This window comes from Dendropsophus ebraccatus, chromosome 14 (genome assembly GCF_027789765.1).
Source record: "Dendropsophus ebraccatus isolate aDenEbr1 chromosome 14, aDenEbr1.pat, whole genome shotgun sequence".
Taxonomy (NCBI): domain Eukaryota; kingdom Metazoa; phylum Chordata; class Amphibia; order Anura; family Hylidae; genus Dendropsophus; species Dendropsophus ebraccatus.
In genome coordinates this window covers 69,887,821-69,912,295 of record NC_091467.1, presented here as the reverse complement: position 1 = coordinate 69,912,295, position 24,475 = coordinate 69,887,821, and the positions used below count along the sequence as shown (strand labels likewise).

General features: G+C 42.6%; 1 protein-coding gene across 1 annotated transcript in view; it reads left to right on the top strand.

The window, feature by feature from the left end:
- Positions 1 to 16,153: 16,153 nt before the first annotated feature.
- The window catches only part of ABCA5 (ATP binding cassette subfamily A member 5), a 109,015-nt gene continuing 100,693 nt past the window's right edge, over positions 16,154 to 24,475 (top strand). The window contains exon 1 of the mRNA XM_069952645.1: positions 16,154 to 16,246. The gene's annotated coding sequence lies outside the window, so the exon portion shown is untranslated. The remainder of the gene's footprint in view (positions 16,247 to 24,475) is intronic.

Below are 24,475 nucleotides of genomic sequence, written 5' to 3'. Positions count from 1 at the left end.
ATCACAAACCAATTTGGGAAAAAAAAAGATTTTGGCTGGAGTACCCCTTTAAGCACTTATTTAGCGGGTGACAATGATTTTTTTTTTAAATGATAGACGTTTTAAGGAAATTATAAACATCAATACGATCGTAATTGTGTGAACGACACTGAAAGACCAGTAACAATGATTTTGATCTCAGTTCAAAAAGATTCGATCATGGCCACACCAAAAGATTATTGCTTAAATTCGACCGATTTAACAATTTATTGCACGATAATCGGCCCGTGTAATAGGTACTTTAGACAGCCTGACGTTTACTGTAAGCCAACACCGATCTGCTTGATCCCCGCTCTGTTACTGAGCCTCTTTTGTTCACCTCGCATCCCAGAAAAAAATTAGGAATAAAAAGTGATGTGGCCCCAATAAAAACCACTGCATTGGGAGCTGAAGGGAAAGAAATAGAACCACAGCAAGGCAAGGGGTAAATCATATAAGCAGCCCTGGTCTAAGTAGTGAACCTTAGCTGGTGGTCGTGACAGGCTAAAGAGAGGCCAGAGAGGGGATTACAGTAAGGAAGGGGTACATCAGCTCTTCACACAGCTGCCCAGAACTTTATAAGTTGCCAGTAATAAGAGGTAAAGCTTGATTTTACCTTTCAGGCACAGTGTGGACCCTCAGGAGCCGCCAGGTAGGCTCACAGATTACATGCGCACAGCCTAGGCTCTCTCCTGCACTTGACATTATCTTGCCCCTATATCCTGTATTCTGTCCTGGTGTCTCTGCTCCTAGAGACAGACTGAGCCTAAAAAGAGACAGTGAACTGCCAGTGAAAGTGAGACCCCTCGTGGCTAAAACTTTGGACACATTTTTCAGATGGTTAGAAGAAAAAAAAAATTTAAACAATAAAATTCGAGAGTTTCTTGTGAGCGCTCCTGTTGTGTGATGATCTCAAGTTGTATAAAAGTTAGTGTTCATTTGAAGTGTACCTGTCATTTAGAAAAAACTTGATCAGGAAAACAAGAGGAGAGAATCATGAAAAAAACAAGCAAAAATATACACCAGTACAAAGCAAAGACAGAAGCTAATGGTCACAGAGCATGCTTTACCAAAGTGTCCCATACAAAGAATAGGATTTTACGGTGTCAATGAAGCTTTCCGCAGATTACTGTCACAGGCTGCTTCACATAATCTAATGGCTATTCGAATGCCAATATGTATTAGGGGAGGCTTTATGTCTGCATGCCGCAGTGTTACCAATATTTATCTGTAATTGGATCAGGGCTTCTGAAGCCCTGCAGTTCCAAACACAGTCACTGGTGGCAGCAGAGGGGCCGTGTCACTCTTACTGCTGCCAGTGAATGAAAACATTAAAAAAAAAAAAAAAAAAAAAACTTTTTTGGCCTTGATGACAGAGCTAAATTACATTTTTGCATTTTCAATTTTTCCGTCACCTTTTAAGAGCCAAAACTCTTATTTTTCCATCTACAGGGCCATGTAAGGGCTTGGGTTTTTTTCACGAACAAGTGTACTTTGTAATGACACCTTTCAATCTACCACTAAATGTTTGACAAAGCCCCTAAAAAAATTTGTTTTGCAGCTGTTTTTTTTTTTGTGCCAAAATGCAGCAGTTTTATGCAAATTGTGGCCATAATGTGCATAAAACAGCCGCATTTTTAATGCCAAGATGATGGCCTTCCCAAAAGAAAACTGCCCAAAAGCGGTCAAGGAAAGACGTTCTGGGAACATAGCCTCAAACTTTTTTGTTGAAAATAATAGTAATAATGCCCCTATTGTGACTTCTATAACCTGTTTGGGGGCGATGTGATCTATAGTTTATGTTGGTACAATATTGGTATAGATTGGGATTTTTGATTGCTCTTTATTAATTTTTTTTCTGATATATAATGTGACCAAAATGAGCAATCCTGTTGATTTTTTATTTTTTTTTCTACATATTTCTTGTTATTTTATTTATTTATTTATTTATTTTTACATATTTTTAATTGTATAATGGTTAGGAAAAAAAATAGTATAGTACCGCGTTAGCCAGAAAAATCCATATCGTGGTACAAACTTGTGATCAAAGTATTTTAGGAGTGATACCTTTATTGAATCTGGAAAGCTCACAGCTCTAACAATTTTTTGTTGGCCAATAAAGGTATCACTCCTAAAATATTTGATCACAAGTATTTACCACGATATAATTGTATAATGGAAAGGGGGAGGGTGGTTGTAATTTATTGGACTTTCTTTGGATTTTTTTTTATTTTTTTAACACTTTTTACATCCTCTTAGGGGACTTTTATAAGCAGTCGTTAAATTGCTTATACTGGTCAATGCTAAACCATTGCATAGCATTGATCAGTGATTTTTGCTCCCTGCTACTAGAGTCTGTCTGAAGCTTGCAATAGAAGCTTGCCGAGCTTGTTATAGATCACAGTGTTAATGGTGGGCAGCAGCGTGATTGTGCTGTAGCTGTACGGCAGGAGTCATTATGAGGCTAATAAAGTTATATTGAACAGTTATAGAACTTATTGAAAAATTGTAAAAACAAATATTATTTTGGCACTTTAGTGGAGATATAGCCTGGCTGCTGTGGATTACAAATCTGCTCAAAGGGAACTTGGTCCAATTGGGCTAGACTCGGCTACAGTGCTCTCTGCTGCCACCTCTGTCCATGTCAGGAACTGTCCAGAGCAGAAAACTTTTACCTATGGGGATTTGTTGCTGTTCTGGACAGTTCCAGACATGGACAAAGGTGGCAGCAGAGAGCACTGTGTCAGACTGGAGAGAATACACCAGTTCCTGCAGAACATACAGTAGCTGATAAGTACTGGAAGATTTTTAAATAGAAGTAAATTACAAACCTATATAACTTTCTGGCACTAATTGATTTAAAATAATTTTTTTTTACAGGAATACCCTTTAGTGGGGAACACAGTAAAAGGTTAAACTCTTTCTATTCAAGTTTTTCTCTGTGTTGGTTATACTCCTGGTTTTGGCCAAAAATACTCTGTGTGAACATAGTCATAAAGGGGTATTTCCCTCGCATAGTCTTTCCTTCCCAGCCCCCTCTGACCTGTTTGCGTGGCTAGTTGCACACATAGCATAGGCCAGCAAGGTGCCTCATTCACATAACTCCTGGAGTTCATAGCTGACAGATATGTGAAGTGTATGGCCAGCTTTACCCTAAACACAATGCCCTGCGTAGCAAACCTCTCACAACCAAGCACACATAATAGCTGCACCATAGGGGCAGCATAATATAATATACAATAAGCAGGTAATACCGTAGGTTGCTTGGCCTCCTTTATGCACATAGCAAAGTTTTGCAAGGGGCCTGATACCATAAGGCAGGGTTCACACTAGTGTAATACAGATGCATTTATACATCTATTACAACCACAAGCCCCAGCCCACCCATGATGTCCAGAATTGACAGCTGTCAGTGTTACGCTAGTGTAACCTAAGGGTCAGTGAGCGAAAAAATATGTGTGTAATTGGAGTCATGAGCTCATAGGGCGAGAACAAGATCAGGTTGCATTGCAGTTTTCTCCATTACCACTGGACACTGAGGGGATGCATTTACCCGCTGCAATGCAACCTGATGCGGGGCTGTTTTGACCCATAGATTTCAGAGTTGGATCTGCAATATACCTGTGTTCATGAAGCCCTATACATTATTAGGCTATGGTCACACTACGTAAGTACGTAATTTCTGCGGTACTTGTGTAGTGCTGCAGGCTGAGGGAATCCCGGCTAGTGGTGCCGCGAGAAACTGACATGTCAGTTTTCTGCAGCCGCTATTCACTGAATAGCGACCACAGAAAACCCTGTGAGATCACACAATGGAGCGCACGGCTCCAACCGCATTTTCTGTTGTGTGCAGTGGGGAGTTCTGATGCGAGTACACACTGATGTGCCCGCATCAGAACTCAGTAGCGCTAAAGATCATCTCTCCAGTACTGCAGTACCGGCCAGGATGATCTGTTCTGAGACCGGCCATTCCATGACCAGGCCAGGTCACGGAACAGACGGTCTCTTACCAAATGTGAACATAGCCTGATAGCGTTAACCTCATGAATTTCTCCTCCTATGACATTTGCATTAATAATACAGCGGAGGATGTAGAGAACTACACTGTAGAAATTCAGCGTTACTCCATAGTTATAGTTAGTAGAGACCCCTGGATATTACATGAACACATATGTGACTAAGGGTCCATTTACACAGAAAGATTATCTGACACAGATTTGAAGCCAAAGCCAGAACCAGACTATAAACAGAGATCAGGTCATAAAGGAAAGCCTAAGATTTCTCCTCTTTTCAAAACCATTCCTGGCTTTGGCTTCAAATCTTTGGCAGATAATCTTTCTGTGTAAATGGACCCTAATATGAATTACTTCTTTGTGGGTAAGGGCCAATGCAAATGTTATTTCTATGTTAATACTATAATACACACATAGCTATGTCGCTATACATCCACATGTTTTATTGTCCGCTATAGTAAATCATTTATAGTGTTTGAAATCAATTGAAAGGTCTTGTCTGGTCTGTAAAGCCCCCATTAGGTAATTCTGGGTGAGTAGTGGGGGCTGCCATGCTGAGGAGCTGCATCTATTAGAGCTGAGAGCAGCTACAGTGAGTGTCTCTGGGGAGGGACCAGCACTTCCCTGCATTACACGCACAGCCCATTCATTTTAATAAGCACTTTCTAATGCCTTATTTTTCTTGTGGTGTCTGAGTTATAAAACCTGCCACTCACTGACAGCTTTCTGTTACTTGATATACAGAAAGAAGCTGTCAGTCAGCGGCGGGCAGATTGGCAAAGCTCATGGCTCAGCAATACACAAGATATTTAGACAAAATACAGCATAATTTCCCATAAATTACACATGGCTGCGATCGGCATCCTTAGAAGGGACAGGGACACGGAGGCTCCGTTCACACATAGGATTCTGGTCGGTATTTGTAACCAAAACTAGGGATGGCTCCAAATCACAGAAGGTGCAATTTGCTTCATTATAGTTTTCTTTTGTGTTGGTCCCACTTCTAGTTTTGGCTAAAAAGACCTGATCAAAATAGTACATGTGAACCCATGTCAGGAACTGTCCGAAGCAGGAGAGGTTTTCTATGGGGATTTGCTGCTGCTCTGGACAGTTCCTGACATGGACAGAGGTGGCAGCAGAGAGCACTGTGTCAGACTGGAGACAATATACCACTTCCTGCAGGACATACAGCAGCTGATAAGTACAGGAAGACTGGAGATGTTTAAATAGAAGTAAATTACAAAACTATAACTATAAAACTTTAACCAAACTGGAGACAAGAGCCATGCAGTCTCTGGATGAAAATGGACGTGTTTTTCTAACACTGGATAACCCCTTTAATCTTGCAGAAGAGAGAGTGGTGCAGGAGGGAGGAGGCAGACATACTGCAGCTAAGCCCAGCTTATTTAACACTTGAGCTTAGAAGGAAAACATGATTTTATAGTGCTGAGCTATAATGAGCTGAAGGGTGAATGCACTTTTTAAAATTTTTGTACCATGGTTCCAGTCTATATGAATGTTTAAATGGGTACTTTGTCCATTTTATTTTATTTATTTTATTGCCGTCCTTGCATTAAATGTAATAAATATCATATCCTTTTCTCACCAGGCTCCCCTGAGGTCCTCCCTGTGGCGTCTTCAGGTCTCCTGCAATGACAGTCTGCTAAGCCAAACACTAACTAAAGGCCGTATTACTTGTAGCGATTATCGTTCAAAGATTCGCTATAACTATCGTTTCCTACCAATAACTAACGATTTTGTAGCGCATGATTCTGAGGTTAGTACATTCACTGATTACTGTTATGAACGATCGTTTTTACGTCGTTATATGGTCATTAATCGGACAGCCCACACAACGTGTTTGGTCGGTGAACAACTTATTACACGAACAAATATGCGAACGATCAGCGAACTACCAATGATAATTTCGATAAACTTGATTTTCCATTCGACGTTTGATCGTTTTATCGCTTGTTTAGTGAACGGAAAGTCATGATTTTTTTCTTTTCAACCACAGGCATTTAGACAAGAAGATAAATCACTAAGAAAAGTCGGTAATTTGATCGTAATTGCCTTCATATCTATATACTGTGAAAAATGAGTGTCTACACTGAAAGAGTTATCAGTCGTTACAAAAACATGGCCACTGTCTTCCAGAGACAGTAAGGCTGTCACGTGTGGTTTGCAATTAAGCTCCATTCACTTCAATGGAACTGAGTTGCAAAAACCTGCACCCAAACTGGAGAGTGGTGCTGTCTCTGGAAGATAATCGCTTAAATTTGAAGGATTTAACGATTTTTCACATGATAATCGGCCAGTGTAAAAGGCCCTTTAAAATCTACACTAAAATACATGGCAGAACCTGGTACAAGGATGTATTGTGTGAACACCAGTCTAATAAGTTTTGAAAACAAGTGAATCCCTTTATGAAGGAAGTTTATAGACATCACCAAGAATACTTAGAAATACTGAGAAACAGAACAGATGTCTGTGAGAATTCATTATTCTTTATATAGAAGACTTGTCAGCACTGTTTTTAGTCATTTTTATACTTTGTGTTTTTCAGCACTAAGAATATATGTAGCCGTAATTGTATCCATTTTACAACCTAATGGGCATGACACCAAGTGCACACACAGTAAAAGAAAGGCAAAATACGGCTGTGAAATAGAGCTAAAATACATTGTTTTTTCTAGAGAAGTTTATGGGAACACATTGGTCTGTACACACATTATAAGCACAAACATTCCTATTACCATGTGTGCACAGATTGCGCTTTCTCTATAGACTTTAACGTTGCACATTATTAGATAAGGAAAGGGCGGTGTTTTTCCTTCTCTTATAGTCATATTTTGCCTTTTTGTAAGGGTCCTATTACACGGAGCGATTTTTAACGATTAACGACTAACGATAAACAATCGCAAATGAGATTATTTATCGTTAACCTGAAATTGTTCACCATATTACACAGAATGATGGTCGTTAAAAATGATTGATCGTTTACTCCATCTGATCCCAGCAAAACAATGAACAATGTGCAATTACACTGAACGATTAGTGAACAAATGCGGAACTTGAGCGAACGAATGTGGAATTACAGCAAACGATTAACGATAATTTTAGGTTCAGATCTAAATCAATGATTAACAACATATAAACGATTTTTCGATTGTTGCCTGCAATTACTCAGAACGATTATCGTTTAAATTTGAACGATATAACAATTTTTTGCACGATAATCGTCCCTTGTAATAGGGCCCTTATACTGTGTATGACTGGAAGATGGTACTGCAAGCAGATACGATCAGTCCATAACATTTATTCTGAACACACTTGTTTGCTTGTTCATCCGAACCCGAGCGTGCAGCATTTTATTATCGGTGGCTGCAAGTTCTGGAAAACATGGATGTGGCCTATGGCTGTATTCATGTTTTCTAGGCAGCTTTAGAGCTGCATCCAACTTATTCCGTCACCGATAATCAAATGCTGCATGCTCGGGTTTCAGCAAACCTAATGGTCCTTTTACAATTATCGTTCAAATTTTCGCGATAACGATCGCATTTGAGCGATAATCGGCTTGTGTAAACGCACCGAATGATCAAGCGATGAGCGAGAAATCATTCATCTTGATCTTTTAACATGTTCTCAAATCGTCGTTTGTCGTTCGCTGAAAATTCACAGATCGCTTTGTGTAAACGGTTTTTCACAGATTCACCCTATGTGTGAGCTGAGCATAAGCGATCTTAAAACGATCGCAATAACAATTTTTTCAAACATTTAAATGATTTTTTTCTCTTCATCTAAACGCTGATTGTTATAAAAACAAAATCGTTGCCTCAAAATTGTTAAACGATCGATTGAGCGAATTATTGCTCTGTGTAAAAGGACCATAAGCGTGCTCGAGGTTCAGTCGTCTTAAGTGAGCTTTGATGAGAGCTGTGATTGGGGTTAGGCTTGACTGCGGCCTGCCCTCCTGTATATTGGGGATAGGTGGACTGTTTGGGGATGGTGGCTCCTGCTTTTATTCTATGTGTAGAATTATTTAAAAAAAAACAAAAAAAAACGTTTAGGGCCTACTACCAACAGAAACAACAACAATTGTCATTTGTGGAAAGAAAAAAGTAGCCTAAAAAATTAAAAGCATATTCACAACTCAAACATCATCAAAAACATAAAATACCAGTTCAGACCAAGAACAATATAATAATTTTAAAACAGATAAAAATACAGACAAACCGAGAATAAACCAAGAACTTTAAGGGTATAAACCCACACACCGTATATGCAGCATATTTACTGCTGCGATACGCAGCAAACTCGCGGCAAACTCGCAGCAGATTAGATCTAAATAACTGAACACAGCATCAAATCTGTACCAACAAATCTGCTGCGTTTTTGTTGCATATCTGCTGCGTATACGGTGTGTGGGTTTATACCCTAAAGGTCCCCATATACTTCAGTATGTAAAGCAATCAGTATAAAGTGTATGGGGGTCTCCTGAGTCTCCCCCAACAGATGATGTCAATGGACATAGGGGATGGGATTGATGGCTTTTTGCTGCCTGACCCCTTTGATGGAGATAAGCCAATGCCAGAGCTGTCTGGGTGTGCCTTACCCCTCCCCTCACCATAGAGAACACAGGAATGTTCGTCCATGCAGATTGTTCATGGTTATAAGTAGGATAAGACAGGTAACTTTACAGCGAATTATTAACTGACAGTTATTAAAGGCGCAGTTGAACGTTCCTGTGTTCTCTATAGGGAGAGATTAGCTGCAGCCAGACAGCTGTGGTGGCAGCTTATCTCTCAGAGAACAAAGGGGTCGGTCAATGAAAATCCATCATCCCGGATTTTAGCATCCAAGGCAACATTTTAGACCATCAACCATTCACCAAATATTTAGCATAAACGTACAAAACCCAGTCACCCCCTGTATTCTGCCCTGGAGCAGACACTTGTTTACAGTGTATTAGTGCAGGTAAATATCGTCCGTCCACACCAGTGGGCCCTGACCTTTTGTTCCCTTGCATTCAATGAAGGAGAGACAATAAATGTAAAAAAAAAAAAAAAAAAACATTTATGAGTTGGCCAACTTTTTTTATCCTTGAGCTTTGGGGTTTTCCAGGATTAGATAAAAACACAGCTACTTTCTTGCAAAAACAGCGCTGCCCCTGTCCCAGGTTGTGTGTGGTGAAAGAAAAAGGAAAAAGGGCGCCTCCTAGTGCAATAATGTGATTTAAAAAACGTGCAGAGAAATTTTCCTCCACCTTCTTTAGCTGTGCAACCAATATAGGCACAACACTATGTCACACATGAATCAAATACCGCAGCTCAGCACAGGATCATCCACACAACGTATGGAGGAGAGTACACGAAGAAAGCCGGATTCTTATAGGACTGGTTCCTAAAGTCCTATAAGGATACGGCTTTCTTCAGGTTGTGTGTGGTATCAGTTCAGCTCTATTCACTTCATTGGACCTAAGCTACAAAGCCCACACCTAAACTAAGGACAGGAGAGATGCTCTTTCTGGAGGAAAGTGGCCAAGTTTTTCTAAACCTGGACAATCTGTAGACCAGTTTGCGGCAATGCATTGACCCCGGCAAAAGGGACCTTAGGCATCGGCTCTGTTTGGTCAGTTTATAAACACAAGCTCCTTTCAAGCTACTAGGACACCGTATATGAAGCCATCACTTCCATTATAGACATTGTGTATTACTACTATACCACCAGCGACATTAAAGAGAAGACTGTCTGGTATGGCATTACTTTATGATAGGAACACAGAACTTTGTTTACTGAAAAAGCCCACCTGGTTCAAACTAGTTCACCCTTATTTGATTCTGATCTATAGGAGACTGACCCCTGAGACCCACATTGATCCTGAGAATGAAGATGTCATTGCACTGATTTACTAATGCTTCCTATTTCTGTATCTTGCAGGGAGCTATAGTCTGGCCCCACAACATAGCAGAGCCGACTGCAGTTCCCAGTACAGCTGGTTGGTTGAGCCTCCACTACACAGGAAAGAGTTAGGGCCCTATTCCACAGTAACGATAATCGGCCGAATCGGCCCTATTCGTCCCCATTCGGCCTATTATCGCTCTGTGAAATAGAGAGAACGATCAGCCGATGATCGTGTCATCGGCTGATCGTTCATTTAGGGCCAGACCTAAAATCATTGTTCCCCCACCGCACATCGCTACGGTTGAATAGCGGTGCGCGGCGGGCGACCAACGATTTGAGAAGCAGCAGCAGTAATACATTACCTGTTAGGGCTTCTGCTCCGCTCCGTCCTCCTCCCCGGGTCCAGCGCACTTTGGCTTCAGAATGGCCTGTCAGCTGATGGAGCACTCAGCCAATCACAGGCCGGGACCCCCGCGACCTGTGATTGGCTGAGTGGCCTGTCAGCTGACAGGCAATTCTCAAGCTAGAGCGCGCCGGACCCGGGGAGGAGGATGGAGCGGAGCAGAAGACCTGACAGGTAATGTATGCAGCACGGACATCGGTAACAATGTCCCTGCAGCCCTCGCTCAACGATCATCGGGCCGTGGAATAGGCCCAGTAAACGAGCGGCGATCTAGCAGATCGGCGCTCGTTTACATCGTTGATCGGTCCCTCCTCAGCCCGTGAAATGGTACCCTTAGGGTGCCTTTACACATAGAGATTTATCTGACAGATTTTTGAAGCCAAAGCCAGGAATGGTTTGGAAAAGAGGAAAAAACTCAATCTTTCCTTTATGACCTGTTCTCTGTTTATAGTCTGTTCCTGGCTTTGGCTTCAATAATCTGTCAGATAAATCTTTATGTGTAAAGGCAGCCTTAGAATCCTATTAGACGAAGCGATTTTTACCAATAAACGATTGCAAACAAGATCGTTTATCGTTAACCTGAAAGATTTGAAGCCAAAGCCAGAAACAGACTAGAAACAGATCAGGTCATAAAGGAAAGCCAGAGATTTCCCCTCTTTTCAAATCCATTCCTGGCTTTGGCTTCAAATCTTTGGCAGATAATCTGTCAAATAATCTTTCTGTGTAAATGGACCCTTATGCTACATTTACACGGAGCGATAATTCGCCCGATCGTACGATTAACGATTTCGAAGTAACGATTTTTTTTTTAAAACGATCAGCGTTTAGATGGAACGATACATCGTACAGAAAATTCGTTTAGCGATTGTTTGCGATCGCTTAAGCCTATCTCACACATAGGTAAAATCAGTGAACGACTGTTTACACGGAACGATCGGCGAATTTTTTGCGAACGACGATTTAAGTACATGTTAAAAGATCAAAATGAACGATTTATCGATCGTTCGCCGCGTTTACACGTATGATTATCGTTCGAATGCGATCGTTATCGCGAAAATTCGCCCAATAATCGTTCTGTGTAAACGTAGCATTATACAGAACGATTAGCTAGCTACCATTGTTACTACCATCGTTTACCCCATCTGATCCCAGCAAATGAAGAAACGATGTGGAATTATGGTCCTTTTACACGGAACGATTATCATTCGAATTTTCACAATAACGATCGCATTTGAGCAATAATCGGCTCGTGTAAATACAGTGAACAATGAAGCGAGGAGCAAGAAATAATTTCTTTTGATCTTTCAACATGTTCTCAGATCGTCGTAGGTCGCTCACAAAAAATTCGCAGATTGCTTCGTGTAAACAGTCTTTCACAGATTAAGAGATCTTAAAAACGATCACAATAACGATTTTTCTAACAATTTATTCGTCTAATCCCTGATCGTTATAAAAACCAATTCGTTACTTCAAAATCGGTAAAAGATCGATTGGGCGAATTATCGCATTGTGTAAACGGACCATTACACTGAGCGATTAGTGAACAAATGGGGAATTACAGCGAATAACAATGATTTTGGTGTCAGCACCAAAGGAAAAATGATCGATTACTCGTTGGTCCTTTGATTGTTGCCTGCATTGACACACAACGATTATCGTTTATATTTGAACGATATTATAATAATTCACACGATTATCATCCTGTGTAATAGGGCCCTTAGGTCACATTCCGTACATATGATCTGTGCACGGACTGTATGCTATAGACCGAATTATTGGAACTAACTGCGTCATCTCTTCTGACAATAAAGCTAGTGTCACTGTTTCAATTTTTTTTGCAGAAATCAATATTACAGGCGATTTTAAGAAACTTTGTAATTGGGTTTATTAGCCGAAAAATGCATTTTTATAATGAAAAAGCAGTTTAAAGCTCTCCCCCCTGTCTTCAAGGAGGGGTGGAGGGAGATGAGGCACCAAAACAGGACAACAAAGAGTTAATTTACAACTACATCACCGGCTATCTCCTCTGAAGTCAGCACTGACCTCTCTGACCTCTGAATACCGGCTTTCACACAGCTCCCGCTGTGTAATCCTTTGTTTCCTGCTCTCTGCTGCCAGCTAATCTCCCTCCTCCCCCTCCCCTCTCCATAGAAAAGACAGGACAGGACTGTGTAAAAGAGTCGAGATTTTCTGATAATGAGCAGTGAATGAGAGAGATGTGGCGGGTGGGATCTGGGGAAAGTCTTTTTGAATGCAGATAAGGGCAGATTTGCCTAATAAACCCAATTACAAAGTTTCTTAAAATCGGACTATTGATTTCTGCAAAAAAAAAAAATGAAACAACAGTGACACTTTAAAGGAAAACTATCAGCAGGGAAAACAATTGTAACCCGCTGATATGTCCCTCTTGCACACAGGGCGCTGAGGTAGATGGTAAGTTTCTTACCTTCATCCTCAGCACCATTCTGTGCAGTTTGCTGGTAAATCCTTCGGCTAATAAGGTGGTTTGGCGCACAGGGGGTAGGGCTACCACCCTCAGTGCACAGATCTGGCCTGCCCTTTCTAAATGAATATTAGTGGGACAGGAAAGATTGGTGCACCAAACCACCTTACTTGCACACAAATAGCGCTGAGGTTGAAGGTAAGAAACCTTACCTTCATCCTCAGCACCACATGCGCAGTAGGGACAGATCCTCAGGTTAGAGTCGTGTAATCTGCTGCTAGTTTCCCTTTAAAGCATTATCATAATAAATTATGATGCAGCGAGTTCTGCTGAGTTATAGCGTCTGCACGGACCGTATATATGGAATGTGGCTGATAAAGATGAGAGAATCCACAGTAGGGATTGCTTTCTTCTGCCTAGAAAAAAAGTAAAGTAGCTGTTCTCTACAAGCACATCAATTCCCTGAAGATGGATTCAGCTATTTATACTGTAAGGTCAGGGGCGTAGCTAGGATTCACGGGGCCCCATAGCAAAAAAATTAAGGGGCCCCCCTCCCCTACGCACAACACAAAGTACTGCGCATATATATATATATATATATATATATATATATATATATATATATACACAGTATATGCTCTGTGATGTGGCCAAAAAATAAAATCTCTGAGGCAGGATCTTGGCTGCAGCCACAAGAGTGACTGGCAGGGCAGAGAGACAATGGCTGCTTGCTATGATAGTCCACTGTTTTTACCTATATGGGCCCATTAGGAGCCCTTCTGGTTAAATACATAGGTGCAAGAGCAGACTACCTTCTGCTTAACCCCCTTATGTACTGCAGTGTGTAAGTGACCCAAAGCTCAGAAGACAATGAGATATCTGCTTTACTGCCTGTGCACTGATAACCCCTGACCTCTGCAGGGAGTTCTGCACATTTTTCTACTTGATGGGGGAGCTGGAGAATAGAGGTCAGAGGTTATCAGAGGAGATCTCTCTGTCTTCTGCTTGTCAACACTTTTTTTCTGTTGCAGCATGTAAGTAAACACTGGGTCACTTACACACTGCAGTACATAAAGGGTTAAGTAGAAGGACACTCGCTCTTACCTTCTCCCCGGGCCCCCCTCCTGCATGGGCCCCATAGCAACTGCCTACCCTGCCTCTATGGTAGCTACGCCACTGTGTAAGGTCCATCATCTCCCCAGCACTGCAGTCTAGTCATCCTCTCCCAGAGGTTGGACATTTTACAAGACTTTTACAAGGCATGGAAGACAGGGACTGACTGCTGCTGATCTGTAGTAAATTCTGCTCTAATAATGCATCAGGGTCCCGAAAATTGCATTTAGGAGCATTGATTTTTGTTAGAGCAGCTATGTCAGGTCATCTAAGCTACTATACCTGTGGGCAGTGCAGTAATTTACCAACAAAACACAGTAATCACTGAAAAACACTCCAGTGAAGTACTCAATCAAGAGTCTCCACTGATGCCCCCAAAAATTTAAATATGCAAAACAAGGGTCCGTGGAGTCTCGGTTGCGAGTCTCAAAACATGGGATAGCCAGATATCTCTAGCCTGTTGCCACGGGGTGCCTCCATGATGGGGAGAGCACCACACCATCCTGATAAAAAGCCCCTTAAGTCCCACTCGGTTGCGAATATTGGAACACAAACAGGGAAATACCAGGGCGGCCCCTTTTTGTCAATGTCTAACTCAAGGTACGAGTATTGCGATCATGACAAGGGCTTGCCAAGGCAGGCCTCCATCCACAGACAGTAATGTATCTCTATTAGAGATGAACAAACTCGAACTTTCGGCATTTGATTAGCGGTGGCTGCTGAAGTTGGATAAAGCCCTAAGGCTATGTGGAAATCATGGATATAGTCATTGGCTGTATCCATGTTTTCTAGACAACCTTTGAGCTTTATCCAAGTTCAGCAGCCCCAGCTAATGGAATATCGAACGTTCGGTTCGGATCGACTTGAACCCGAACCCGGTTCGTTCATCTCTAATCTCTATCCTATGCTGCTTATAGATACTCAAGAAGAACTGTCCGAGCTGCTTAAAAGGGGCACACCAGCGAAAATCTTTTACTTTTAAAATCAACTGGTTTCAGAACGTTATATAGATTTGTAATTTGTAATCAGTGATCAGTGGTGCAGTATGTTATCAGAGCATTTATAGAGATCAGTGATCAGTAGTGCAGTATATCAGAGCATGTATAGATATCAGTGATCAGTAGTGCAGTATGTTATCAGAGCATTTATAGAGATCAGTGATCAGTAGTGCAGTATGTTATCAGAGCGTGTATAGAGATCAGTAGTGCAGTATGTTATCAGAGCATTTATAGAGATCAGTGATCAGTAGTGCAGTATATCAGAGCATGTATAGATATCAGTGATCAGTAGTGCAGTATGTTATCAGAGCGTGTGTAGAGATCAGTAGTGCAGTATGTTATCAGAGCGTGTGTAGAGATCAGTAGTGCAGTATGTTATCAGAGCGTGTGTAGAGATCAGTAGTGCAGTATGTTATCAGAGCGTGTGTAGAGATCAGTAGTGCAGTATGTTATCAGAGCGTGTGTAGATAGAGATCAGTAGTGCAGTATGTTATCAGAGCGTGTGTAGAGATCAGTAGTGCAGTATGTTATCAGAGCGTGTGTAGATAGAGATCAGTAGTGCAGTATGTTATCAGAGCGTGTGTAGAGATCAGTAGTGCAGTATGTTATCAGAGCGTGTGTAGATAGAGATCAGTAGTGCAGTATGTTATCAGAGCGTGTGTAGAGAGAGATCAGTAGTGCAGTATGTTATCAGAGCATTTATAGAGATCAGTGATCAATAGTGCAGTATGTTATCAGAGCGTGTATAGAGATCAGTAGTGCAGTATGTTATCAGAGCGTGTGTAGAGAGAGATCAGTAGTGCAGTATGTTATCAGAGTGTGTATAGAGATCAGTAGTGCAGTATGTTATCAGAGCGTGTGTAGAGAGAGATCAGTAGTGCAGTATGTTATCAGAGTGTGTATAGAGATCAGTAGTGCAGTATGTTATCAGAGCGTGTGTAGAGAGAGATCAGTAGTGCAGTATGTTATCAGAGTGTGTATAGAGATCAGTAGTGCAGTATGTTATCAGAGCGTGTGTAGAGATCAGTAGTGCAGTATGTTATCAGAGCGTGTGTAGAGAAAGATCAGTAGTGCAGTATGTTATCAGAGTGTGTAGAGAGAGACCAGTAGTGCAGTATGTTATCAGAGTGTGTGTTGAGAGAGATCAGTAGTGCAGTATGTTATCAGAGTGTGTGTTGAGAGAGATCAGTAGTGCAGTTGTACTGTATGAGTTTATTTGTGAACCTTCAGCACTAATATACTGATATATAATGTTTTTCAGATGCCACTCACCACAGCCTCTTAGTGACCAGTCGCCTTTCCAGCAACTGGGTTCAAGCATCTCCAGAATGGCTGTTCGTGTTGCTTGTTCCTGGTATGTAGTGGTTATTGCCTACCAAAAGTAATCCAAGCATCATGGGTGTCTTAGGCTCATTAATGCTCAGGGGTGAAGGCTAGCCAGTCCGGTCCGTTCCCTCAGAAAAGCTGCCCTGGAGCATACATCACCTGCTCCAGGCTCCTGCTTGCTTCAGCGCCCTGATTGGCTGACCGCCAGAAGATGCTGGGAGGCTGCCGAAAGCGATGGTCTGCCGCTGCTGAAAGAGATGGTCTGTCGCTCCGTGTAGTAGGAGTGGAGGCAGCAGACCACCGCTATCTCCTATGGGCTCCTCCTCCTACCCGCTTACTGTTGGCACATATAATAGCACCTGACAGGTCGGCGCTCACTTGCTCCCCCAGATTCACACCTAAGCGCTTCTTCCCCTTCATTCTAGCAATTGATGCTGGTGTCGGGAAGACAGCAGAAAGAAGGAGGAGACCAGGAGCGTGGAGAGTTAATGTATGAACAGTCTATCTAAACGTTAGCCATCAGACGCACATCGCTACATGTAATAGTTACGTGTAATATCGATGAGCGGCTGACCGCTAAATATTAAATAAACTGTTCATACATTAACTCTCCACGCTCCCGGTGGTCGATAATTTTAGGTCTAGATCTATTGTGGTTTAGATCTATTGTGGTGGTGTGGAGAGGCCGAATGATGAAAACGATGTCACCATCCAAATACTTCCAGTCCCCGCTGTATGTCAATACAAGCGGAGCGTCATATCTGTCATTATAATCCTGCAGAGGAAAATCTAAGGTAAGTCACATCTATAAATAGTCATTTACTCCTCAATCCTATTGTTTTTTCTAGCCTGTTGTTTGGTTTCCTAGGAGGATATGACCTCGGCATTGTCAGGCAGGTGTTTTAGGTCAGGGGGATATATTTGTGATACTTGTGTATGCTGTCATTGTCACGATGGTATGTGAGCATTACACAACAGTGTGCTCATCACTATAGCACAAGAACATCGGGGGCCTTCTAGTGTGTTTTCTTTTTATGCAAGTAAACTTAAAAATAAGACAGTACAACAGCCCGAAAGTAAAAAAGAAGAAAAAATTGTAAAGAATGTCACACTGAAAGTTTCCAAAGTATTGTTATGTTTCTGGAAGTGATTCACTAACATGTGCCAAACTAATAAAGAAGAGGAAATGTAAAACCATTCAACTTTGTGTCTGTTCTTCTGGATTACAGTATCCATTATATGCCAGAGAAGCATTCACAATTCTGGTGGTTGTTGTAGGAAACAGTCAGTAAGCTTATCCGAGGACCTATCCGGTCACTTGTTTGGCCATTTAAAGGGGTACTCCAGCAAAAAAAAAAAAAAAAAAAAAAGATTCTTTTACATTAACTGATGCCAGAAATTGCTAGAGATTTGTAATTTACTTCTATTAAAGAAATTTTCTCTTCCAGTACTTATCAGCTGCTGTATGTCCTACAGGAAGTGGTGCGTTCTTCCCAATCTGGAGAACAGGAGAGGTTTTCTATGGGGATTTGCTGCTGCTCTGGACAGTTCCTGACATAGACAGAGGTGGCAGCAGAGAGCACTGTGTCAGACTAATAATAATAACATGATAGCCCCTGGCCAGCGGTTCCTCAGGTGTCACTCCTTCCCAAGGGTGCGAGTGGGTCAGTCGGTGAGAACACACACCAAGCAGAGGAGAAGCCACCTGAGAAAAGCTCCTGAGTTGCATCCCGGGACACCCAGAGGCAAGAAAATGGAGGGGAGTGGTGATGGGTACTGGGCTCCAGCTGCTTTCAGGTAGTAGATGAGCTTCCAGAACACTAGGACTGAGCACTATGATCCGGGTGGGAGGGGATCCGGGCCCCAGGCTCTGCCTTTTGCCCTGCGGCAGAACGTCCTTCCGGTCCATCTGACTGTGCCCTCAGGGGAGCCCTGGACACTGTGGGATCATCCGCTACTCTGGAGCTGCACACCGAGCTGCCCTGGCTCCTGGACTGCTTTGACAGTGACTTTAGACCTGGCCCATTGCAAAGACAGACCACACATGATCCACGTCACCAATGGGAGGGGGACTTAGCAGGAGTGAGACAGAATGGTATTTGGGGGGAGTGCTTATAATACAGGATGTAATTTAGGATCAGTACAGGATCAGTAATGTACAGGATCAGTAAAGTAGTGAGTGCAGCTTTGGAGTATAATACAGGATGTAACTCAGGATCAGTAATATATGTTCACAGTGACTTCACCAGCAGAATAGTGAGTGCAGCTCTTGAGTATGATACAGGATGTAACCTAGGATCAGTACAGGATAAGTAATGTAATGTATGTACACAGTGACTGCACCAGCAGAATAGTGAGTGCAGCTCTGGAATATAATACAGGGTGTAACTCGGCTGGGCAGTCCCAAGTTTTAGCAGGCCTTTGGATGAAAGAGCCTGTAAAAAAATGGCGTAACTACAGACACCAAATAACAACAGATTCTCTGCAAAATGTGCCAGAGAACATTTTATGTTAGTGGGTCCTTATATAGAATTAGGCCCCTCTGTGCGACCATTTAGTATTTAGGTCCCTCTTTGTCCTATACAGTTGTTAGGAATCCTCTCTGCACCCATGAAGTAGATAGGCCCCATGTGCTTCCATATAGTAGATACCTCCCCTTTGTGCCCCCATATAGTAGTTAGGCCTTTCTGTGGCCCCATATAGTATCTATGTCCAATATGTGCCACTATATAGAAGTTAGGCCTTCTCTATGCATCCATATGGTAGTTAGGTCCCTCTGTGCCCGCATACAATAGTTTGGTCCCTTTGTGCCACTATATAGTAGTTGGGTCCATCTGTGCCCCCATATAGTGGTTGGGTCCCTCTGTATCAGTATAGTGTGGTGTTCCACAATTAAGTGCTCTAGGCACCAGCCAGAAAGTTATCCCTTCAGTATTAATGAAGTGTCATTCCCTAGTTTTACCACAAGGTGCCAGTGTTGTTTTATTGTGTTGTTATATGTTGCACAGCTGTAGTTATCTAAGGGTTACTGATTCTGTACCACCTGGTCTGTACTAGCCTATGAGTGCTGCTGTTCTTTCCCTGCCTATCTCTGCTCTCCTTTTTTTCTGTGCACTCTGTACACACACAGCACAACGCTAGTGACTAAATTTCATACCATAAAGGGACCTCTCCAGGTAAGCCCCGCCCCGGCCTGATTTCATTGGCTGCTCCACTCCTGGCTTCCTAGCAGCCAAAATCAGACCCTGCCGGACCCCCGACCCTAATCTGAACGTTTAGTTTTAGGGTTAGGGTTGGGGGTCAGATTAGGGTTACTACCAAACTACTTAACTATCCCCTGCCCACACAACAACCTTAACCCCCGGGGTTGGTGCTAATCAGGAGGGTTAGGGTTAAGGTTTGAGCTGTGGGGAGGGTTAGAACCCTAATCTGACCCCCAACCCTAAAACTAAACGTTTGGATTAGGGTTGGGGGTCCGGCAGTGTCTGATTTTGGCTGCTAGGAAGCCCGGAGTGGAGCAGCCAATGAAATCCGGCCCGGGCGGGGCTTACCTGGAGAGGTCCCTTTACGGTATGGGATTTAGACACTACCACAGCACAGTTCCTAGGGTTCAGTCAGTGGTAGTCTAGTCTGGAGTGTGGTAGTAGACAGACACGTATGGGAAACACAGAGACTTTCTTCTTTCTAGCAACACTTATCCTCAAGATGCCTTGCTAAATACTTAGAGAGGACAAGTCAGGGATCACCCCAACCTACGCCGTGAACATCTCTAAAAGTGCAGGACAGTATCCTAAAGCAGAGGAACTGATCCAGATAGAGCGAAGCAGCCAAGAGCCTACGTACTCTATCTCGCAGTGCAGGTGAAACCAGATAACTTTGGACGCCTTGCTCAACTCAGGTAACTAGGACTTGGGCTTGTGTCACTCTGATAGGATGGGTACCCCGACACTACAGGGTACCCTGACAAGGGTCGAAACATGGGCACAAGTATTCTCCTTCTTCTTCTCAAGTATTCTTCTTAAGTATTCTACTTCTTCTAAAGTTCCGGCAGAGCGCATTGCTAAATTGGGTTGGGACTCTCACACCCTACTCCTCTCCACTTCTCTGAACTTACTCTGCACTTCTCAGCACGCAACCAAGTCAGCACTGTTACTCTATTCTACCTCAACCAGCTCTCGGTACAGATCTGGTGAAGTCAAGTCTGTATCAGTCAAGTCTTAAATTGTTTATCTGTAGTGCCAAAGATTACACAGTAAACAAAGTAAACATTTATTCTATCGGGACTCAGTGATCATTGTACCAGCACCTACACACAAGCTACACCGTCTTTGGGTTATCTCCCCTTTCTGTGGGTGGCGGTACCGACAGCCCGGGTGGGTCAAATCTCCACTCCGGTCCGCTGGTCAGCGGCCAGTGGGGAAAAGTATTGCCAACCACAAAAAACTAAAAGCAGGTGTGCCTTCATACCTGTGTGCTGAGATAGCACTGGTAATGCGACAACCTACCACCTGGCTGAGCTATACTCCACCGACCAACCACCACAGTAGTGGCGTCACACAGTACCACCTAGCAAGTGACCGGTCGTATCTGCTGCCCATAGCAGACCACCACATATAGTATTCTATCCTCCCTGTGCAGGTAGGCCCCCCAGTAGGCAGTATGCCCCATATAGTTATCCCTCCTGAAGGTAGCCCCCCTCGCTGTAGTTAGTCTGTCCAGTATGCAGTTTTCCTCTTTCCTACACATAAACTTCAAACTTTCAATGCTACAGTACTATGAAGCAAACACTTATCTTCTTTTAGGTTTCAGCTTTAGTTGTTCTGGAATTACTGGAGGTTAATCTTCCAGCATGACTATATACATATATAAAAGTTCCACAGGGCTTCGGCATAGATTATTTTATGGTAGGGGTCTACAATTTGGCCGGGGTTCCAGTGTCCTGAGTGCACTTCCCTGCACATCCCCGCATTACACAGACAGCCAATACAGTGAGCAGTGTGTAATTCTTCATGGCTCCTGTGGGGGCGCTGCAGGGGACAACCTGTAATCAGCTTTTCATCGGGAGACCCCAGAAAGGGCTTGTTCAAAGCAGGTGCCTCCTCCTTAATCTTTGCAGTATCTGTGACGTGAGTTCTTTTCGTTCACGTTTGTTTTTTGCAGGCTGAGCTCTCCCCACGTGGACTCCAGTCTCCAGAATATTGCACGTATTTACGGCTTTCATTACTTAGTGTGACTTATGAAACAGCCGCAGACATGTTCTCTGGGTAATGTAATCTGCCTGAAAACTGCTAAATCGCCCTAATCTTCTTACCTCCTGCAAAGTAAGGTCTTTCTTTGGCATCAGTCTCCAGGAGTGTTCACATAGTGCTGGGGGGACTAGTGGCCTCGACTAGAGGAGAACATTAAAGGGAAACTCCACCCTCAGCTACAACTCTGTCACCTACTGTGGGGTCAATGTACTGTGATGGGCAGAGGAGGCGGAGGTGCAGCCTAAAAATGTGCTACCTGCAAATAAGAAATTTTGGTGGCGACATTCCCTTCTGCTTCCTTATGGTCATGTGATGTTATTGGCAATCAGGGTAATGGAGGGAGGGTGTCCCGTACAAGACACCTAAAGGGTTAATTCACCCCCAAAAAATTCTCTTTCGGATAAACTGGTATCAGAAAGTGCTAGAGATTTGTAATTTACTTCTATTAAAAAATCTCCAGTCTTCCAGTCCTTATCAGCTGCTGTATGTCCTGCAGGAAGTGGTGTATTCTTTCCAGTCTGACACACAGTGCTCTCTGCTGCCACCTCTGTCTGGAAGTGGAACTGTCTAGAGCAGGAACAAATCCTCATAGAAGTAAAACAAGTAGCGTTTGTACAGTTATAACAAAAAAAACTTTAAAAAAATATCTTATAAAAAAAAAAAAGAAGAAGAAGAAGTAAAATGAGAGGGCTTTACAAGATGTATTCTGGCAATGGCCTGGACAGATGATCCCTTTAAATCATGTGTAAACAGAAGACGTGAGGCTGATGGCATTGTATTTAAGAGGGGGACTCCAGCAAAAAAAAAAACAAAAACTTTTTTTCTTTACTTTCTATTAAAACAACCTCAAGTCTTCCAGTACTTATCAGCTGCTGTATGTCCTGCAGGAAGTGGTGGATTCTCTCCAGTCTGATACGGTGCTCTCTGCTGCCACCACTGTCCATGTCAGGAACTGTCCAGAGCAGGAGAGGTTTTCTATGGGGATTTGCTGCTGCTCTGGACAGTTCCTGACATGGACAGAAGTGGCAGCAGAGAGCACTGTGTCAGACTGGAAAGAATAATACACCACTTCCTGCAGGTCATACAGCAGCTGATAAGTACTGGAAGACTTGAGATTTTTGTTTTTAATAGAAGTAAATAACAAATCTCTAACACTTTCTGGTACTAGTTGATTTGAAACAAAACTATTTATTGGGGAACAACCCCTTTAAGGCATGCTGAGATTTGCAGTGACAAGTAGATCAGGGGGTTGGGAGAACGGAGACAGAATCTGGTGGTCTTTCCTTATTGCTTTAGATAAAAGGGGTTTTCATGCCGTTCAGTGAACAATAGGATAAATGAAGAGACCTTCCTGGGCAGCTGCACAGACACAAGCTGTTATCCGGATGGGTATACATGTGAAAATGAGCGGAATTAAGAATTTTTAGGGAATCTGACATTATAATTGTAGGCTGTAGTCGCTGACCACAAAGCAAGAGATGTCAGTGCAAATGGCTTACTTGTATGTAGTAAGGATAGCTTCTATATATCTGTATCTTACATTATTAGATTTATTACGTATAATCTATTCTGGAATTTTCTTATAATAAAAGTCACATCCTGGATTATCCCTGTGTGAGACATGGGGTATGTCCTCTGTTGGAATCCGTCTATGATCAGCTGAGATCCTCCCCCTCCCCCTGCAGCAGGGACACAACGGGAGCAATGAAGCATCACATGGCCGCCATTGAAATGAATGGATTGTCCATGCAATGAATGGGTAAACTTTCCAGAGGGAGATCTCTTCTTTGTAGCCGTCTGTGGCGTCTGAACAGATGTTAGGGCATTTCAGGAGACATTCTTCTAACCCAGGGGTAGGAAACCTTGGCTCTCCAGCCAACGGCTGTCCAGGCATGATGGGAGTTGTAGTTTTGCACCAGCTGGAGAGCCAAGGTTTCCTACCCCTGTTATTTTAGTCAGTATAGAGAAGCATCCATCGTGGCTATCCTCTCAAATCTAAGAGCCCTATTACACGGGACGATTATCGTGCAAAAAATCGTTATATTGTTCAAATTTAAACGATAATCGTTCTGTGTAATTGCAGGCAACGATCGAAAAATCGTCCATATGTCGTTGATAGTAGATTTAGATCTAAAATTAACGGTAATCGTTCGCTAATCGTTCGCTGTAATTCCACATTCGTTCGCTCAAGATCAGCATTTTTTCACTAATCGTTCAGTGTAATTGCACATTGTTCATTGTTTTTCTGGGAACGGAAGGAATAAAGATCATAGTAACAATCGTAACTAACGACTATCACTCTGTGTAATATGGTGAGCGATTTCAGGTTAACGATAAACAATCTTGTTTGCAATTGTTTATCGTTAGTCGTTAATCGTTCAAAATCAGTCCATCTAATAGCACCCTAATGCTGCGTTTACACGGAACGATTATTGTTCGAATTTGAGCCATAACGATTGAATTTGAGCGATAATCGCCTCGTGTAAAAACAGCCAAACGATCAAGCTACGAGCGAGAAATCATTCATTTTGATCTTTCAACATGTTCACAAATTGTCGTTGGTCGTTCGCTAAAAATTTGCAGATCGCTTCGTGTAAACAGTTTTTTACAGATTCACCCTATGTGTGAGATAGGCTTAGGCAATCCTAAAACGATCGCAATAACGATTTTTCGAACGATTTTTTCGTCTAAACGCTGATCGTTATAAAAACCAAACCGTTGCTTCAAAATCGTTAAACGAGCGATTGGGCGAATTATCGCTCTGTGTAAACGAAGCTATAAGCTCAGTGTCTGACACTGGACAAGCCCTTTAAAGTGCTCCTCCTAAGCCAAGCTCAGTGTGTTATAGATAATGTGCAATAATCCTATGAAAGGGATGCTCACCAGATACGGACAGATGTCAAGGACCGACTGATTTATGTATATACACCGGTCTCAAGTGCTTTTATCCCATGTTTACTCCTTCTATTCCATCCAGGCCTGGCAGGGATTAATCCTTGGATTATAAT